The 21150-nt window shown below is 38.4% G+C and overlaps 1 protein-coding gene across 1 annotated transcript in view; it reads right to left on the bottom strand.

Annotated features, from left to right (window-relative positions):
* The window catches only part of LOC126807820 (parathyroid hormone/parathyroid hormone-related peptide receptor), a 72681-nt gene extending 53898 nt beyond the window's left edge, over nucleotides 1-18783 (bottom strand). The window contains exon 1 of the mRNA XM_050532663.2: nucleotides 18502-18783. The gene's annotated coding sequence lies outside the window, so the exon portion shown is untranslated. The remainder of the gene's footprint in view (nucleotides 1-18501) is intronic.
* Between the last annotated feature and the right edge of the window lie 2367 nt (nucleotides 18784-21150).

Raw genomic sequence — 21150 nt, 5'->3', positions numbered from 1 at the left:
TTATTATTATTATTCTTCTTTTGTTTTGAGTAGATCTCAGCAACTGATTGTCGGATCGTTACGATTTCTTCGGTTTTATCGGAAAAGTGGGTGTGACTTAGAGGATAAAGCTATTTTGAACGTTCTGCGACAATGCGAAATGTCCGAAATCACCGAAGCTATCGTTTTTAGAAATATTGCAGTAATTTTAACAATAATCATTGGATTTTAACTTTCGATGCATTTTGGCATAGCCGGAGACGGGGCACATAGCTACGCTACTTTTGATTTTTGATTTTCGGCAAATCTTCGCAGATATTAGGCGCTAAATTTAGAAAATTTAAATTTTTACAAAAAACTTTTTTATTTATGAATATTTTTTAATCGTGTTTTACACAAATATAACGAGTCCTCTGACTTTGGCAAAAATGTGAAAATTTTTTGTCTCGGTAATTTTCCTTGGCCCCCATTGGCTAATTCAGTTTTTCAGTCCTAGATTAATTATTTATTGTTCGATTTGTATAAAACAAAGTTCATATGCCCCGTTGTCTCAATTGTCATTTTTTTTGTTACCAATAGTGTTATCTGTCGGCACCGGAAGTGGCGTAAATTGACAAAAAACTACAATTTTGACAGTTAGGTACCATTTTTCGAAAGCAAATATTATTTTGTTCAAATCTGGTATAACTGAAATTGTGCGCCCTTTAAAGGCGCACAAAATGTTGGGACCATTTTTTTTAATTTCGATTCCGTTTTCGGGCTATTTCGATTAAAAGGTGAAAAAAGGTGTAAAATTAAGCTATTTACAACCCATTCAGCGTTTTCATATTTTAAAATATTACTTCGTAACTTTCATAAACTCGTAGCAATAATCTATACGGAGAGAATGTATGTGAAAATTAATTTGTAATATGCGCAGTTGCCGAGAAATGGGCAATTTTGCATGAGTCACTTTTTACGCTAGTTTGCCTGTAAAAGAGTCAATTATTATTCGATTTTCATAAAAGTGACACCATTTGATGTGTAATGTCAATTTTAACTAGGTCAAACCAATTTAACATTTTCAATATCACCGGAAATGACGTAATTTGGGCAAAAATTGTATTTATAGCCTTCGAAACCAGTAATTTATTCAAATGAGTCATATTTGTTATTTGTTTAAAATTTTGATATTTGATTCAAATCAACTAATACAATGAACCCTTACGATCATATAGATATCACAAAATGGTTTCTAACTTGTTCAGTTGCGGAGAAATAGGCAATTTTCAACAGGTCACTTTTTAAGGTTTTTTTGTCAAAAAAAGTGTCAATTATTATTCGATTTTCATGAAATTTTCACTGTGTGATACATAATGCCATTTACGATATCATACAAGTAATTTAAGATTTTCATTATCACCGGAAGTAACGTCATTTTGGCAAAAACTGTATTTTTAGCCTTCAAAACAGATATTTTATTCAAATGAATCAGATTTGTAATGTTTTTAAAATTATGATATTTGATTCCAATCAACAAATAGAATGAACTCATTCGATCATACAGATACCTCAAAATGGTTTCTAACTTGTACGGTTGCAGAGAAATAGGCGATTTTCTACAAGTCATTTTTCAAGGTTTTTGGTCTATAAAGGTGGCAATTATTATAGGATTTACATAAAATTTTCAACATGTGATGATGCTATTTCTGATTTCATAAACCAATTTAACATTTTCATTATCACCGGAAGTAATGTAATTTTGACAGGATCACTGACATGTAGCAAATGAATTGATTGCTGGATTTGGTTGTTTCTGCGTCCATTTTATTTCATGTGTGCAATGCTTATGTGGAAACCTGTTTAACGGTTTCATTGGTACCGGAAGTGACATAAGTTCAAGGGTAACGTGGCACCGGTGAAACCCGTCATTACTGCTTCGCAGTTCTAGTTTGTTTTTATTTTTGGAAACCGGACATAGTGTTATATCTTCAATTGATTTGTTCCTAATATACACTGGAAAAAAGGAAGGTAATCGTTACAAACATAATCGTTTAACTTAATTATGTCTTGAATAATGACAACTATTTTAGATCGCATGTCATTATTGTTATTCAAAGAGCCGCCATGTTTATTCCAACGTTACTTCCGGTACAGCAGTTTTACGATAATGTGACACAACAAGGGAGAATAATGACGACATTATCCTCGAGACAAAAAATAAAAAATGCCCTGACTAAAAGAATGTGTAAGTTATTATTGAAAGCGTTCAACCATTGTTTATAATGATAAAGCCGAGCTGTTACATTGGAATTACCTATTAAAGCAAACATTATTGTGCGACAAATAACAGGTTAACATTTACGGTAGGTAATTGTTATTTACGGCAGATTAGAATAATTGAAGCTTGTACAGCTAGACTTAAAGTCGGATTAAGAGCAATGAAGCCAGTTTATGTGGCTATCGCCTGTATAAAGAGCAGGTTACAGGATGTCGAGTTACCAATAGCAACACGTTTATTTACATGTTTCCTAGTCACAGACGTCAGATGTTTACTAGTTTGACGTCATGGACGTTACATATACACCAAGAGCACAGTGGGGAGTCATGTGCGTATGGTTCACTAGCCTTAAGATTACAGGTGCGATTCTAGTGTTGGCCGAGGACGTTCCTCGGTTTCCCGTTGTCAGTAGCGACGGATGATACGAAGAATTGATGTTTCGTGTGCACCCTTGACAGCTTCTTCAAGATCCTCTGACAATTGGACATGGAAATAAGAGTAGGCGGTAGTGGCGCTGTCGGGCCAAATGTCCCTATGGGGTATATACTGTCTCCATGGTCCCGGTTGCTGCAAATCTGATTAAATCGTTTCGTTTTTTTTGTTATACTTTCGATAGTCTCCACCACATGAAGATCTGACCGGTTGTAGTGGGAGGTCGCGTCAGGGATCATATGAGCGACTTTTGACCTATGACGTCAGACATTTGATTGACAAATCAGCGTTAATGTTTCAAGTGGGTATTTGGAAATACAACCTTTTGTCTTCGCTGCGAATGTCTACCCACAGTTCCGTGCACCGACACCAAGAAACGCCACAACAAACCGTTTAATTGCCTAACACCGCACATCAACCAGCACTCTCATATAACAACTCTTCCAGATCTTAGTGTAAAAGGAAGTAAAACGAAATTTTGAACTATAAGAAACGAAACGAAATAGGATCACAAACAATTATTACTACAAGAGCCCTAGTGGGTTTTACCACTAGGTTGGTATAAGACCATCGTGATACCGGCTCGTTGTACTCTAACCTGGATAAGCGAGAGAAAGAGAGAAATGGGGTTTAACGTCCACTCGACACAGACTAGGTCATTTCGGGACTAACACATGGTTCAAATTTATTTCAATAATTCGCTTGCGCGTAGGACTCTTTAGCAGTGGGATGAATCCGGAGGACCCAGAGAAAACCCACGAGGTTGGACAGGCGACACTACTCCTTGTCACGTACAACCGGGGAATCGAAACCACGCCAACTGACTCAATGACAGACCTTATGATAAAGCCTGCACGTGCTAACCATTCGGCCATCCGCCCCCCCCCCCTCCACCACGCCTTTTCGTGTAGCCACGTAACTGTATTTTAAACATATTTGCACGGCTAAGACTTGTTATCAGTACAATTACCGATATATTTCGAGATCCGTTTCATCGTGGGGTATATTACCAAAAACCAAGTCAGCTGATATTAGCCACGGGCAATTAAAACATATAGCACTAATATCAAGGCTTTATAAACTATGCCAGCTGCCACTAGCCACGGGCAATTAAAACATATAGCACTAATATCAAGGCTTTAGAAACAATGCCAGCTGCCACTAGCCACGGGCAATTAAAACATATAGCACTAATATCAAGGCTTTAGAAACAATGCCAGCTGCCACTAGCCACGGGCAATTAAAACATATAGCACTAATATCAAGGCTTTAGAAACAATGCCAGCTGCCACTAGCCACGGGCAATTAAAACATATAGCACTAATATCAAGGCTTTAAAAACTATGCCAGCTGCCACTAGCCACGGGCAATTAAAAAATAAATGAAATGAAATGGGGTTTAACGTCCAACTGTTTTGCTCCGAACTAGGCTAATGAAAACGGGCATACGCCATACAGTGTACTATGATGGAAACTTTGCCCGGACAGCACCACTACGGCCTACTCTTATAACGAATTCCAACTGTCAAGGGATATTTTACGTGCACGCCAATGTGTACACCGGACCTCGGTTTTTCGTATCATCCAAACGACTAGACAAGCGGGAACCACGCCAGAAAATCTGGTTGAACTTTCTCGGCCAATGAAGGGATCGAGAGAGGGGATTTAAGGTCATTTAACGTTCAATTTTATTTCAATAATTCGCTTGTACGTAGGGGTCTTTAGCAGTGGGAGGAAACCGGAGGACCCTGAGAAACTCACGAGGTTGGACAGGCAAGTGTAAGAGGACCGCGTCAAACATAAACAAAATAAATAGGGCAAGGACACAAATTAAAACAATAAACAACAATGACTCCTTGCTATCCGGGTGGCGAATATCCTCTGGCCTTAATCTTAATATTTGTAATTCTATTCTCTGACAAGTTGAAGATGTTGTTTGTCCAATACATGATAGTATTGGTAATGTTCCTTTAATTAAGTTATTTACATATGAAGGAGTAGGATAATGTTGGGGATTATCATAGCATTCAGTGTTATATAAAAGATTGTATATATTGAAAGATATCATGTTACATATATTGACATTTATAATAAAGCTTGTGTCATATCGACATATTTGACACGGATATTGTACGATATTTAAACAATGGACACATGATTATCATAATGATTTGTTGATTGAAATTTATGGCGTGTAGTAATATAGTAGAGTGGGATTTGAGTGGAAATCAGTCATACGTTAAATTCTGATAGGAGAGAGAGAGAGAGAGGGGGGGGGGAGGGCGCGGGTAACGACCACTCGACACATTTCGGGACTAACATATGGTCAATTTTATTTCAATAATTCGCTTGAGGGCGACTCCCATCCGAACGACTATACGTTGTCCCTTGTCAGGCCCTCTGTCCTGCACGACTGACAAGGAGGAACCCTGCAGGAAAAATCCCGATGAACTTTCTTGGCCAATGTTGAAATGAAATGGAGTTTAATGACCAGATTTTGTGCTCCACCAGGGCTAATGAAGACGTCACACAGTGGTACTATGAGGCAAACATCCGAACGATTAGATGTTGTTCCTTGCCAGGTCGTCCGTCCTGCACCACTGACAAGAGAGACACCGCACCGAAATTCCGAGGAACTGTCTCGGGATCTAACCACCAGAATAGCTTGCACGTAAAAGAAAACAGGACAAATCTATGAAGTGATAGGCTAAAATACTGTTGTCTGAACACAATTTCTTACCAGGTCGTCCGTCCTGCACCACTGAAAAGAGGGAAACCGGGAAATCCGGAGGCGCTGACGCGGCGCCATCACCGGAATCTAACTACCAGAGTAGCTTGTCATGTCGTCCGTCCTGCTGCACTGACAAGAGGGAAACCGTAAAGGGAAAAAGGGGAATCCAGTGGATCTAACCACCAGAATAGCTTGCACGTAAGAGAACCCACGACCAGTCCATCAATTCCTCTAATAGCACACTGCATGGCGCATGTCCGTATTAATTAGCACGGTTGGTATAGAGAAGCCAGTCGTGAATTAGAGGCTAGTCCAGGAAAGGTTGAAAACGGAAGTCGAGTATTGAAGGTTTACACCCCCGTTTCCTTTGTTGACGACACAATCGTGTCTATTGTGATAAAGTGTCCAATGTTACAGTCAAGGATCATTTATATTTCATTCCACTGGTGGGGGGTTGGATGGCCGAATGTTTAGCACGTGCGCGCTGTATCATAAGGCCTGTCATTGAGTCAACTGGCGTGGTTTCGAATCCCCGGTTGTACGTGACAAGGAGTAGGGTCGCATGTCCAACCTCGTGGGTTTTCTCGTGGAGGTCGCGTGTCCGATCCCTGTATTGGCCGAGAAAGTTCCGAAGTGGTTTCCCATTGTCAGTGGTGCAGGACGGAGGGCCTAACAAGGGCAGCTGTCTAGTCGTTCGGATAGGACTAAAAATCGAGGAAACGTGTATACATTGACGTGCACGTAAAAGATCCCTTGGCAGTTGGATTTCGATATAAGAGTAGGCCATAGTGCCGCTGCCCGGGCAAGATTTCCCTCGTCGCACACTGTATGGCGTATGTCCGTCTTCATTAGCCCAGTAGGAGAACAGTGGGACATTAAAGTCCATTTCATTTCTTGAGGGTTGATATTATTAAGGCTATACGCGAACTGGCAGTATGTTCTCGTTCTGCCTCTCTATCTTTTAAACCCTGCTTCGCTCCTGACAACGTGATACCTGAATCAGATTTGGTGTTCTTCAAAAAGACACGCCACTGAATTGTTAATCTTATTTCTGATCTTATAAATCTCGTTCCGGTGCTAAAAGTTTCTTAGTCGTGGAAATAAATTATGCTTTAAGCCCTATTTTCACGATAATTGTTGTACTCCAGTAAAATTACAGCAAGTGCCAGTTGATTTAATCCCTCCTCTATCATCTATTACAGACATGCTTGAAGAGGTGAATTCTTTATGTAGACTTTTAATAGCTGGTTGATCTCGACTCAAGAACCAAATATAAACATCCAGTATCTTGACCCAGGTCGATTTAACGTTACTACTGTTTACAGATTCAAGTGTCTATAATTTGTTTCCGATAGTTAAATTAGGAAGCAAATTGCGATCTTCATGCTGTCTTAAAGTTTCCGCAGAATCTTTTGAAGTTTGTTAACTCCATTTGATTTGAGGGATTGTTAAACATACATTATGCAAGAGCTAAATCTGCCTATTGCAGGTCTTTCTTTAGGCCTGCAATAGGCTCCAAATTATTAATTAGACATTAATTAACTTATCCAGACCATAATCAACGCTCGATGCCATCGCTAGCCTGCGATGTTTATTGGATTAGGTTCCGATTCGACTTCCATTCATAATTTAATCATGAAATGGGGGGTAGGTTTAACGTCCACATGACAGAAACCAGGCCATTTCGGGACTAAGCTGTGGTTCAATTTTATTTCATTAATTCGCTTGCGCGTAGGGGTCTTTAGCAGTACTAGGAAACCAGAAGGCCCGGAGAAAACCCACGAGGTAGTACATGCCATGCCACTTGGCTCAATGACAGACCTTATGATGCAACGCACACGCGTTAAGCATTCGCCCCCCCCACTCCTCCCCAATTCCGTTTAGTATTTACAAAGATATGATAAACTGAAAACTTGTCAACATTAGAAATCCACTACAGAAGATATGGTCAACACATCGCTACTCTTTTTATAAAATCCAAATTTTAGTAGATACTTCAATTTTGATTGGCTAAGCACTAAAATCAATCTATTATTATCCAATCAAATTACTAAAATTTGGATTTTATCTTTAGTTAAAATTTCGTGAAACAGGCCCCTGGCCCGGAGTTCAGAAGACATGCTCAGACTTTAATATTTCAATCACTGGTTTATAATAAATATCTTTGACCTAGAAACACAAAACTTTACACATAGTTTCTTATTGATGTATTTGATACATTAAAACAACAAAAGTTTTATCAAGGGCAATATTTAAAGGTCACCGGAAAAGGTTCATAAATATTTTAAATAATGCAAGTAATGTTGTCAACATATCCTTTCCATAAGTATAACACGAACCCGAATGTCAATATTACCTGCAACAGGTAAATTTCAACATTAGTAATTTCCGCCATTCTATGTGGGTAGTCGTAACTTTCCGTAAATAAACAATCTGTGGCGTCATTTTAGTCCTTCTGCTCATATTCTAGTCTATATTTCTATGTGCAGAAGGACTTAAATGACGTCACGTTCGTCCATCCAGATTAATTGCGAGTCCAGTTTCGTGGTCATATACGCCCCCCCCCCACCTTTGCACAATTCAAATCGAGATTTAAGGTCACTGACCGGACGACCTACACTCTAGTCCAAAACTAAAATACATTAATGATAATTAATAATTAACTTTCAAACAATATAACACATACCTGGATGTTTCGTACCATCATCACTCTTTGTTTTGATTCTCGTTTATAAATATATATTCCATGACCTCTGTTTACACAATATATCGTGACCCCTATTTTACTAGTTACCGTATACTAGTATAATCTGTTTATCTATCTATATGTTATCTAGACCTATTGCTATGTATACTTTATCTTACAATTATTCATATCATTGGATATTTTTTTTTATGTTGATTTTATTTTGTGTGATTACATCATGTCTAGTGATAAAGAAGATTTCGTGCCCCGCTGTCTAACCTGGAAGACCTATGTTCAATCTCGGTGTTTGCCGAGATAGTTCATCTGGATTTTTCTCGGCATGGTCCGCCCCCCCCCCCCCTTGTCAGTTGTGCGAGGAGGAGAATATGACAAGGGACGTTCGGATAGGACGAGAAGAAACCGAGCAGAACAGTAGGACTATAAAACACATTTCATTTCATTTCATTTATCGTAAGGTCTGTCATTGAGTCAACTGGCGTGGTTTCGATTCCCGGTTGTACGTGAAAAGGAGTAGGGTTGCCTGTTCAGCCTCGTGGGTTTTGTCAGGGTTCCTCCCACTGCTAAAGACCCCTACGCGAAGCGAATTATTGAAATAAAATTGAACCATATGTTAATACCGAAATGACTTAGTTTGTTTCGAGTGGACGTCACCCCCCTCTCTCTCTCTCCCCCCCCACTCCCCCCCCCCCTCTCTCTCTCCCTACTGTTCTGCTCCGAGGTGTTTTGGTACTGGGGTATTAGTAGTAGTAGAAGCATTACAACTGTGAATATGTTAAAGTACAGGACTAATTGTCGCCCGTTGCACAAATTGAAGAATATAGATTGTTTTTTACAAACGCTGATTGACTTACAAATAAGATTAACCGAGGTTAAACTGTATGCTAAAAACCTTTAAAGCACATAATAATTGGAATTACTGGTGAACAACCAGAGAATTTTAAATATCAGCTTTATCAGAGTAGATAAATAATGAAATAGTCTGCTCCTACTGGGCCTTGCAGTGTGCTGTAAGGGATATTTTGCCCGGACAGCGGCGCTACGGCCGACTCTTATATGGAATTCCAACTGTCTAGGATTGTTTTGCGTTCACACCACTGTGTACATGGGACCTCGGGTTATCGTCCTATCCGAACGACAGACTTTTTTGTCAGTTTAACCTGGGTAGATTATCAGGACCAGATGTTATGTACCCAAGAAGTCATCATATCAATCAATTCATTTACGACAGGGCATTAGCAGTAATTTACAAACCGGGGGCCTGTTTCACGAAATTTTAACTAAGATAAAATCCAGATTTTAGTAATTTGATTGGATAATATTAGATTGATTTTAGTGCTTAGCCAATCAAAATTGAATTATCTACTAAAATTTGGATTTTATCTTTAGTTAAGATTTCGAGAAACAGGGTCCAGTGAATCTCACAAACCATGTGACTCCTTTTTGTCCCCCAAACAATTTGGTTTTATCTCTGGACGATCACGGAGGGAACTTAGAGCCAGATTTAAACATACATTATGACGTCACATTAATAATGACGTCATTGTATTAATCATATTAAACATACATTATGCAAGAGCTAAATCTGTTTATTGCAGGTCTTTCTTTAGGCCTGAAATGTTATCTATATTATTAATTAGACATTAATTAACTTATACAGATCATAATCAACTCTAGATGGCATCGCTAGCCTGCGATCTTAAGTGGATTGTGAGCCGATTTACTGCATAACTTTCCTTCTCGATTAAACGATTAAATGGATAATCGAGACTATGCTGTTTATCGTACTGACTTTAGTAATGATGACCGAGGCTAGGCAGAAATTTAATTCGCTTAGTTCTCGGTTCATAGTGGATCAATTTGAATGAAATTTTCAGCAAATTGCCTTTACATTATGTAGTTTTTAACTATTATAGTGAGAACTGCCAACTCGTTATCGGATCTCCCATAATGTATCTTTAATAAACAAGGTGGCACAATACCATACATTTATAATGCCATGGTGCTCTAGCAGAGATAGCGGCATTGCTATATGGATTAAATCGTTTCTTCAGGATAAACGGGACCGGAGTTTGGAACATTTATCAATTTCCCCAAATTAGGCCCAGCACTATAGAAAGCGGCAGGAAATAGAAGCGGAATGATTTGTGGTTTAACTTACTACTTTTCTCCTACTTTTATTTTTCATTGGCCGGTTTATTTCTAGTCAAATCAAATCCAATCTGATTAAAATATAGATCTATATTTCGTTTCGTTTTTTAATACTTTCGATGGCCTACACTACATGAAGATCTGATCGGTTGTAGTGGAAGGTCGCGTCAGGAGTCTACGAACGGCTTTTGACCCTATGATGTCAGACATTAATTAATCAATCAGCGTTGACTTTTCTAGTGGTTTACCCACAGTTCCGTGCATCGCACGCCAAGAACTCGCCGTAACATACCGTTTCATTGGTTAATCCCCCCCTTCAACAATAACGCCTGTAATATAACAACTCTTCCAGATCTCAGTGTAGTAAAGACAAGTAAAACGAAATATTGAACTATAAAAAACGAAACGAATAGGGTCTGTGTTTTAATCAGATTGAATCAAATCGACTGGGTATAGTCCCTTTAAATCGTCTGTATCGTGTAGAGCATGCATTGTATTGCGCAGTTGGTTCGACATGGCATATATAACCGCTCCGTTGATCAAATATGTTTTACTTTAGTCTTATATATGAGGAATGTTTACGCATTGATAATCCACAGGTATGTCGCAACCCAGAATTTAATTAAAGAATCTAATCTAGCACGTGGGTGTCATGTATACCCCCCTTTATTGATAACATAAGTAAATAAATATCAATCTCTCTCTCTCTCTCTCTCTCTCTCTCTCCCTCTCTCTCTTCTCTTCTCTTCTCTCCCTCTCAATTGGATTTAACGTCCTCTCGAGGCTGGTCGACACAATTCATTCTTATACAATATTAATCCTATACAATATTATACATTATACATTAGTATTACGAAGATAGGTAGACTATACTCTGCACAACGTCCCCATCTCCACCATTTATAGCTTATTGACATTCGTCTTCTGAAATCCAAGTCAGTAACTAGACAGTAAGTAGACAGTAACTAGACAGGTGTCGTGGACGAGGCAGGCTAAGTCTACCCACAAACAAGGCTCATTGGACAAAACAAGACACACAGACATTGTAAGCAATACACAACAAATGTACATATCAAATCAAAAAAATGGATCCGGTGGTATAGATCACCAGGATCGTCTGACTAACCGCATGGAGTAAAGATATACATGGTGTTAGACCAGAAATGGCCTAGTCTGTGTTGAGTGCACGTAAACCCTATATATATATCTATCTATGATAAGAGTAAACATATCCATAACCTGACACTTGAAGTTTGTGGAATTCAGGAACTTATGATCAACCCCACAAGGAAATAACAAGTATAAAGTACGAGCGGACTATGGACCAGGAACCGGACATGACGTCATTGCAGCCATTTTGGAATTGTGACGTCATAGCAATAATTTGAAGCCCGTCAATCGAACAAGCATGCCAAGTCTTATGTTCAATTACAAATGGCATTATTTTAAAGAGCGTCGCCCCGAATACCGAAAACAAGATAAGTGGCACCTGTGGGTCAGTTCTTGGTCCAAATAGTTGGTATAGCTGTACAGGACTAGGATTCACAAGAGTCCTTAACATAGAATTAATCAGTTTTATTCACTAAAATATATCTGGGACTGCCCCTTCAAACATGTGAAAAACTTGATATATATTCACTAAAATATATCTAGGACTGCCCCTTCAAAGATGGAAGAATGTGTTGGGTTACTTCAATTAGTCATGTGAAAAACTTGATATATATTCACTAAAATATATCTGGGACTGCCCCTTCAAAGATGGAAGAATGTGAAAAACTTGATATATATTCACTAAAATATATCTGGGACTGCCCCTTCAAAGATGGAAGAATGTGAAAAACTTGATATATATTCACTAAAATATATCTGGGACTGTCCCTTCAAAGATGGGGACCGTGTTGGGTTACTTTAATTAGACATGTGAAAAACTTGATATATATTTACTAAAATATATCTGGGACGGCTCCTTGAAAGATGGGGAATGTGTTGGGTTACTTTAATTAGTGATGTGAAAAACTTGATACGATCAAATTTTTGTTTCGAAAGTCGGTTTGTTACTAATTTTACTTTTATCTTTGGCACATTGTGTCGACAGTTGAACACACATCACTCTAAATTGCCGTTATTTGTGGATGTAAAATTCTGTCATCACACAAAACAATCAATTATTAAAATCAAGGTGTTTTAAGTGGGGTGTTGACTGTACTTGTCCAGATATCAACAATTAGATATAGTTTATACTGTATCTAGACGAGGTATCGTCGCTAACAGGGAGTCCGACAGATTAACGACGATGCTCTGACCTATTAGGCTTTTCTTTCAAAGACGAGACACACTACATTGCTAGCAACAAACAACAAAGAATAATTACATTAACTGAATCAGTCCCGGAGTTGGTGACGAGGAAAGGGGGTGGCGGGGGTAGGTATAACCCCTTTATACATACGGCAAACCTTGCTACGCGCCCTCCACACTCTCAGTCCACTGTCTGTACGCTGTCCTAGTTCTCAATACGGTCTTCCCACTACCTCTCTACGTAAGAGCGGTGCATGTTGCAACCCGGCGTAGTAAGGTCGTGGCCTACCCAAGTTCCCACCATGATCCCAGAACAGCTAGCTGGTAGTTGTCTATGTGAAGAATCATATAAAGTCTACTACGCTGTACTGGCTTCACTCAAAATGGAAACAAATTCACAAGAGACCATCCTTGGGCCAGTACAAGAATTTATAGATCAGTTTAGGAATTAATGGCGACCAACTTAAATACACGTCAAGCTATGGGGAATTATTTTGAACCAATTCCTTAAGACATCATCATGGAAATCAGCTGTGAAAAGTTAGAACAATCCGACCTATCAGCATAACCAGAGTTAAAAATGAAATGAACTGGGGTTTAAAGGAGCTAATATTTGGGACTTAGAAATTGCCAAAAATGGGTCGCAACGCATATAATAATGTAATATGAATGTATATAAACTGATTTACATTCAATCGTTTCTGTTTTTACTGTAATTTCGAATCAGTTACGCTCGTCTGTTCGGCGAAATACGCCAGAAGTCTCAATCGAATGGCAATCTCTAGCGTCTGTTTATTCCAGTTTACATCGATAGTATTTATTGCGCATGCTCTTTGGATAAGAATATGAGGTGACTTGTGGAATATGTCTAGCCTCGTTCTTCGAGTCCCTTGTTACAAATGGCACAGAAACGCATTGTGGTACACGATTCGTGTACCAATGGTAAAATGTTTATTTGTCTTAAATTTTAGATATCAGAAGCCCATATTTTCTCGGTAAGATCACAACATCAATGGAGGACCCGGAGAAAACCCACGAGGTTGGACAAGCGACCCTACTCCTTGTCACGTACAACTGGGGAATCAAAACCACGCCAGTTGACTATATGATACAACGCTCACACGCTAACCATTCAGCCATTCACCCCCTCCCGGTTACTGGACCAGCGTCTTTTTTCCGCCGGTGTTATAATATCATCCTGAACTTAATTATTAAAATCGTGAGTAAAGTAAAAAGTCAACAGTCAAAAAATGAACGTAGAAATTCTGTTGATGAAAATAGAATTCTGACGATTAATAGTTGAAAGGTTGGACGCTTTTCAGGTTAAATGCATACAAAGTTATGGGTTTTTACCACGAAATTATCTTTTATTTTTAATGTTCTACGTTTTACTCTAGATTGAATATTGAACCCGGTACAACTCTTTAAATATATGTCTAAATACACAACAGAATTAAAGCTGCGTTCCCAGAAAAGTATTTATCGGGAGGTTATTTCCAATAAATGTATGGGAATTTTGCTATAGGGAAGTAGGAATATTCAATCTTACTAGATAAATACTGGATTCCCTGAAAAACTCTCATGGAGCGCATACAGGACAAAAATGTAAGGGTTTCCCTAATCGACAGCCCGACGATTAGGAGTGTATGCACGCGTGACGTCGAAGGTTGCACGCGGAGATTGAGCGCTTGATGTACATTTTTATAAATTTTATGAAGAATTAGGCGTACAACACTTTCTGAGATAAAAATCACGGAAAGAGACGCTGGCAGTGGATAATCCGAGAATTTCATTCGGATTCGATATTTGTAATAAATAGTCAACGATTAAAGACAACATCGTCTTGTGTATGCAATGAATTCTCCTCCGATTCGCTTGTGACACAAACATGACCTCTTTTGATCGATTTTTTATAGCCAGGGTATTCCCCGACAATTGCAATGTTTTGAAAAGGAAGCAAATTATGAATAATTAATTAGTTTGAATATGTTTTTAGTCCAAATATATCATCAAATCACCCAGTTTGTACCCGGGGATGTACCCTTAAACCAAGATTAGACTTATATTCCTTTCACAATATTTTAGTTTTACCAGCGATTCAAAAATAACTCGTATATGACAATCAGGGATTGTGCACATATGATATTTTACCGCCAACATTAAAATAGTTCTAAGGGCCTGTAAGATTTTAAATAATTATCCAAAATAGGAAAGAAAAACTGTACTGACATTAAAATATTTATGGAAAACATAAACGATAAGATGATCTCATAGTTTAAATTATAATGATAAAGAGATAAAGAAAATCTGTAAGCCTACACTGTATTATTAAATAGAACATTATACGAATATAACCGATATTTATTCTAGTCTAAAAATAGTCTAAATATAGTCTAAAATAGAATCATGCGTCTTCATGTTTTATCTTCAACAAAGGAGTTAGTAAAACATGTCAAATCTTTCAACCCTTGTTAATTACTATTTTCCTTTGAATGTATGTTTATTTGCCTTTTTATTCTTTCTTGTTTGTTTGATATTTCTTTATTATAAGATTATATAATATGCACTTTGTGAATATTATTACTGTGTAGTTGCTAGTTTTAGAGAGTAGGAGGGACATGTTGAAAATTAGAACTCATGTACTAAATATGTTTCTTCAGAAAATAAAGTCATTATTATTATTTTTATAATCTGTCGCCAAGGTATGATTACTATTTCCGGCACGTGATGTCCGGTGTCAGTCAATCAGGACCTCTAAGCTTTAGAGGATTTCTGGAAAACGACAAAGATCCGGATTTAGTTCTAAAACACGCAACTTTAGATTCTGTCCATCATGCGCCTTAACAGTATCTTGCGTGCATGTAAGTAAGATTATAGTACAATCTGAATAAAATACAGATCTATATCAGCGTTGATGTTTCTAGTAGGATACCCACAGTTCCGTTCATCGCACTCCAAGAAATCACTGCAACAGATTGTTTCATTGGCTAATCCCTCACATCATCCAGAACACGGGCTATACATCAACTTTTCTAGACCACCATTCCTCCCCCTCTCTCCCTCTCTCTCTTTCCTCCTCTCTCTCTCTCTCTCTTGTTCTTTAACATCTGCTTCCACAACAAGAGATATCGCAGGCAAGATGTAAGATTTTTGTGTTTGCTAAAATTTATACCCAGACAGATTCTGAAATCACTACGCAAAATGGACGAAAGATATATATTTATACTGAAACATTCCACTAAAATATTGAGCCAAGCTGAGCTTCGGATAACAAGGTTGATCAGTACGTAATATATAAGATGTTAGCTCAATAACCTGGAGGTCCCGTGTTCGATCCCTGTGTTGGCATGGTTTCCCCTTCTCCGTGAAGCAGGATCCCATTTCAGTTCATTTCATTTCATTTCGCTTTACAATAACAACTGCGATCAAACAATAAAATAAGAGTTCGATACGAAAAAAAAATATGAATAAACAAGTATGACTTGGAACTGCAACAAACTCTTTAGAATAATTCTTGACAAAGTGAAATGCATCTGCGATAACTGTTACTTAATTTAGACTAGAACAATATTTAATGTCAGGAACATAGAATCCATCAAAAACACACTTTTATGGATAACAATTACTATGGTTTATTTCACTGCGACGTTTCAACAAGGTTTCACAAGCGCCTGATAACGACTTGTGAAACCTTGTTGAAACGTCGCAGTGAAATAAACCATAGTAATTGTTATCCATAAAAGTGTGTTTTTTGATTATGTTCCAATTACTAAATGCCATTCAAAGAATAGAATAACATAGAATCCAGTGTGTCATATTGAACTTTCTTTTTACAACGGTTATTTCATCGGTCGCATGACACGCAACGCAAAAGAAAGCAAGGCTTGCTAGACTCTGATAACCAACTATCATAAATGTTCACATTTAAACGGGGGGATCACGTGGCTAAGTGGGTCACACGCTGGCTCGTTAGCCCGGAGAGAGAGAGAAATGGGATTTAACGTCCCTTCGACACAAACTAGGTCATTTCGGGACTAACGCTAGCCTAGAGGTCGGGTGTTCGATCCCTGCATTGGCAGAGAAAGTTCATCCAGAACAGTAGGACGTTAAACCCCATTTCATTTCTAATTCAGTTCCTTTCATTTCTATATTAAAACACACTCTATTTCTATGAGTGGAATTTACCCCCCCCCCCCCCCCAAAAAAAAAAAAAAAAAAAAAAAAAAACCAACTAAAAACAAAAACAAAAAAACAAAAACAAATGTTCACATTAAAACACACTCTATTTCTATGAGTGGAAATTTTAAGAAAAAAAGAAAACTTTACAAATAATATCAAATATTTTAATTTTATTTATAACAATGAAAGAATACCACAAAACAAAAAAAAAACCAAAATAAATGTTCACATTAAAACACACTCTACCACTATGAGTGGAAATTTCAAAACAAAAAAAACTGTACAAAAAAATATCAAATATTTTAATTTTATTGATAATAATGAAAGAATACCACTTCGAGGGCCACTGTCTTGAAATAGGAAAGCAATGAATGAATAAAATGGGGGGGGGGGGGGGTTTAACGGAAATCGAATATTCTTTGTTGCACACATTGTGCATTATACAATATACATGGAAATAATTTTATACATTAATGGTGTATTTTTCTGGAACGTTTTTTACATATTGTTTTTCTTTATTGGGTCTAATCTTTACACTGAATAAATATTGTACAGCGAGATTTTATTTAGACTGTAACAAATATTGCTTGAAAGACTTTTATTACAAAATTCGGATTCAGGAATGCATCTTGATCAGTTACCTTGAAAGCTTCCACAGCTAGCAACGTTTGCCTATGCAAGGCGTGGGTTCTACCCCAATCTTGAAGGGTAGGGTTATCTACTGGACCGCGAGGTTTGTATTGGTTTATCTGTATTTTACAGTCCTATTATTAAAAGCTAGTCACTGGATTAAAATTGTACCAGTTAGTCTTGATTGAACATCAACCACCCCCCTCTCTCTCTTCCCCCCTCTCTCTCTCTCTCCATCTCTTTCTCTCTCATGTAACATAACAAAATAGTGTTACTACTGTTACAGTGCATCTATGTATATATTTTATTATTATATAATTTTAGTTAAAGTAATAATTGACCTATGTTCGAATTGATATCTCACTAATCTTTCAAGTCTTTTAACTGTTTAGGTTTATACTTATTATAACGATATAATATTACGTAATTATAGTTTACATATAGATATCATCTTCTGTATTTAAACATCTGTTTCCTATGTTCAATTTAACATTTCTGATCAAATATTATTATATAATTATTTTAATCCTAAACTTGTATATATGTTCTATATTCTACTGTAACTTTAGTCTGGTGCGATACTTATGTCGTTAGTTATTATGACCGTTAACCAGTTTTTGGACACTCTATTAAAAGTAGAAGTTTAACTATTTATTCTGAGTTATCACCGTCATAAGTGTTGGAATAAGCTACACCCCCCAGAAAACAGCATTTCGGCACTACCAAAATAACCGAAGTATCCAGACTTCACATCTCAACTCTCTCGCATAAGATAACAAAATAGTGTTATACTACCAAAATAACCTAAGTATTGAGACTTCACACCTCAACATCACCTTGTTAATTTTGAGTGGACATCCACCACCCAAACCCCATCTCTTTCTCTCTCGTAAGGTAACAAAATAGTGTTATTATCAAAATAACCGAAGTATGGAGACTTGACACCTCAACATGACGCGTGTCCAGTTTGTCATAGATAATCAGATCTTGGATGTGAAGTTATAAAAATAAAATAAAATATTTCTAACACAAAAAAAGGTGTAATCTTTAGTTTGAAAGTACATACAAAGAAAACAATGTTTTGTAAACGACTTGAATTTGACAGTAAATGAATAGCAACGAAATTCAAGAAACTTCTTACCTTTATCAACACTGAACTCCGGAATACTTATTTAATAACGATAATCCATTGTAAGAAGAGAATAAAACACTAAGACAGTTTTTTTGTTATTTCTCAAACTCGTAGACTTGAAGAGTTATTAAATTGTTATGTTATTACTTCAACAAGCGGCTCACTTAAATAACTGCTTCATCATAAAGTACGAAACTATCGTAGTGTGTGGCAGACGACTGCACTTCGCGCGCGAAGTATAGAGTCGAAGCGCGTGAATGATTTCAACTGTGAAATTTGGCAACAATGTGTCGAGGCAGGCTTTTAAATACTGCGAGAACATATCAAATACGTTTCATACGATACATTTATCAATAGCATGGACATCGATCAGTTAGCTCAATGATACGCCGTTATCCATTATCAATCAAAGTGCTTAGTATATTGGACCAATCACTGACAGCTTTACTTCGGTACCCGCCATTAAGACTGTGTTCAGATGTCGTGTTAGTATCTTTTTTTTTTGAATAGGGACATTGAATCTAGCTTGGCAGTAACCCAGAGTGTGTCGCATCATTTACATGAGTACAATGCGGTTCGTATTTAAATTGAAAGACAGAAAGATAGAAATGGGGTTTAACGTCCACTCGACACAAACTAGGTCATTTCAAAACCAGGCCAGTTGACTCAATGACAGGCCTTATGATATAGCGCCGCACGTGCTAACCATTCGGCCATCCAACCCCCCTTACATTGAAAGACCCACTAGTGACTATTTTTATATCATGGCGCCACACGGACTCACTAACCAGGAATTCCGGGGTTCGAGAAAGTAACCCAGGACTTTCCTGCGTGGTCTCCCCAGGTCAGTCGTGTACAAGTTGGCGTACGTACACGTAAAAATACCGCCCTCCGGGGAAACGTTTCCGATTGGTGGCGAAAAAAACCCGGATGTTAAACCACATTTCATTCTATCACTTAATTGTAGAGATCAGCATGGCGACTACTGTCGTCTAGATAACAATCGCTCTACAATATAATCTGTGGTGCAGGGTGGAGTGCCTGACAAGGACAGCTGCCTAGTCGTTCGGATGGGACAAAAAACCGAGGTCCCGTGTATACATTGACGTGCATGTAAAAGATCCCTTGGCAGTTGGAATGCGATATAAGAGTAGACCATAGTGCCGCTGCCCGGGCAAAATTTCTCTCATAGCACACTGTTATGGCATATGTCCGTCTTCATTAGCTCAGTCGGAGAATCTATCATGTCTGAAAAGTTTTCCTCTGTTTTGTTGAAACTTGTAGAGAGCAGCTTGGGGTGGACGGATTCGCACCACATACAAATACACACGACAAATCTACGGACACGACACAATAAACAGCAAACGCAAAAGTGAATGAACTGGAGGCTATGTTGTTGGAACTTGTAAAGAGCGGCATGACCTTTTTCGTACACACGACAAACCTACAGACACGATACGATACAGACACAATGAATAACAATCGTAAAAGGGGATGAATCTGGAGACTACCGGTAGCGTCCACTGCGTTGTACAGTCCGGGGTCTGTAGTGACACCGACTTCACTCACAATGATAAATAAACTTTCAAAAAGGGGAATAATGAACTTTTATAAGCTGTCGGTCTATAGTTTTGTAGTTTAGACATATTGTCTGTTATCTCCTCGTCTATTATGGTCGATGGGGAGATCAGGACGGACGGGGGAGAGAAAAAGATTGGGCAGGTTTAGGGGCAGTGGTCGGTCGGTTGCGGAGGAGATCAGCCCTTTGAGTAGGAGATCAGTTCGATTTGGGTAGAGATCAGTTCGGTTTGGGCGGAGATCAGGTTGGTTGGGCAGTAGATCAGATTGGTTGGGGAGGAGGTCAGGTTGGTCGGGGAGGAGGTCAGGTCGGCTGGGCAGTAGGTCAGGTTGGTTGGGGAGGAGGTCAGGTCGGTTAGGGAGGAGGTCAGGTTAGTTGAGGAGGAGATCAGATTCGGTTGAGAGCGGGCGAAATGGGGTTTAACTTCCACTCGATTCCCCGGTTGTACGTGACAAGGAGTAGGATCGTCTGTCCAACCTCGTGGGTTTTGACCGGGTCCTCCGTTTTCCTCACACTGCTAAAGACCGTACACGCAAGAGAATTATTAAAATAAAATTAAACCATGTGTTAGTCCCAAAATGACCTAGTTTGTGTCGAATGGACATTAAACCACATTTCTTTCTCTTTCTCCCTAATTGCGTATTGCAAACCGGACATTGCCCAAATATGTTATTGTATAATATAACAGAAATACCACAGAACAGTTTCATTGTCTATCATCACGATTAGTTTAAAAACAGTTTAACCATACACAAGATAAAACATAATCCCCGACAATTTATTAGGTCACACATTCCCCAGGTTCTTCCGATCTTCCCCGGTTCTCAAAAAACCGGCACTCCACGGTGCCACTACGGTTTCGATGGTTGTCATTGCGGTTTACTACAGTGTAACCACGACAGTGGTACATCCTGGCACCACTACGGTTTAAGTGGTGCCATGTTTACTACGTACGGTGTAACCAAGGCAATAGTACATCTTGGTACCACTACGGTTTTGATGGTGCCATTACGGCTTACTACGGAGTAACCACGGCAGTGGTACATCCTGGGACCACTACGGTTTAAATGGTGCCATGT

The sequence above is a fragment of the Patella vulgata genome, chromosome 9, assembly GCF_932274485.2.
Source record: "Patella vulgata chromosome 9, xgPatVulg1.2, whole genome shotgun sequence".
Taxonomy (NCBI): Eukaryota; Metazoa; Mollusca; class Gastropoda; family Patellidae; genus Patella; species Patella vulgata.
The sequence above is the reverse complement of the archived record's forward strand: the minus strand, read 5'-3'. Positions and strand labels throughout refer to the sequence as shown.